Below are 748 nucleotides of genomic sequence, written 5' to 3' on the forward strand. Positions count from 1 at the left end.
CAGCCCCGCCTGCGTGGGGCACGCAGCTGCCACCCAACTCACCTCCCCAGAACGAAACCGGAGGCTTCAGCCCATCTCAGAGCCCAGGAATGCTGCAGGAGAAAGATCTGTCTGCAGCATCCATCTGTCTGCCAGCACCCAGGTGTGGAGGAGCCCCACAGACACTGATGCCAGCGGGACAAGGACACAGAGGGGTGAGGTGACAGACAGGGACACCACGTGCCAAGCCCCCTGCCCTGTCACAAGCACAGTGGCACTTGCTGTGTCCTTCCCACTCCAGGGCACCCACAGCTCGGCTCGGCTGGGAGTTTAAGGCTCCGCCGACCGGCTGACGTGGATTGGGAAAGCAACTGCTGCCAAGGGCACCTGCAGCCTCCAGGGAGGCAGGAGAGCAGATGCCCAGAAGCAGCAGTGATGGCACACAAGGATCCGGAAGAGCACAGCCTGCCCTTGAGCTCTCCCATCATCATCTCCACATCCATGTTCACTTAACCTGGGTAAGCCACAAGCCTCAGCATTCCCAGCCTTCCCCAGCAACACCACAGCAGTGGCTGGAGAAGGTGGAAAACTCGGCATTGCTCACCTCTGCCTGCAAACCACTCCTGGCCAAAGAACCACCTCGCTCAGACCAAACTGGGGTTATTCTGTTGACAGCCAAATTCCCACGAGCTGCAGTGAAAACAGAGCTCCAGCAGAGACAGGAAATCCCAACTCTTGGGGGAAAACCACCCCATTCCTCCTTTCACCT

At 59.1% G+C, this 748-nt stretch overlaps 1 protein-coding gene across 1 annotated transcript in view; it reads right to left on the reverse strand.

Moving 5' to 3' along the window:
- The window catches only part of AHCYL1 (adenosylhomocysteinase like 1), a 23,888-nt gene extending 23,639 nt beyond the window's left edge, over nt 1-249 (reverse strand). The window contains exon 1 of the mRNA XM_008638003.2: nt 43-249. The gene's annotated coding sequence lies outside the window, so the exon portion shown is untranslated. The remainder of the gene's footprint in view (nt 1-42) is intronic.
- Nucleotides 250-748: the final 499 nt, after the last annotated feature.

Source organism: Corvus brachyrhynchos, unplaced genomic scaffold (assembly GCF_000691975.1).
Source record: "Corvus brachyrhynchos isolate BGI_N302 unplaced genomic scaffold, ASM69197v1 scaffold67, whole genome shotgun sequence".
Taxonomy (NCBI): Eukaryota; Metazoa; Chordata; class Aves; order Passeriformes; family Corvidae; genus Corvus; species Corvus brachyrhynchos.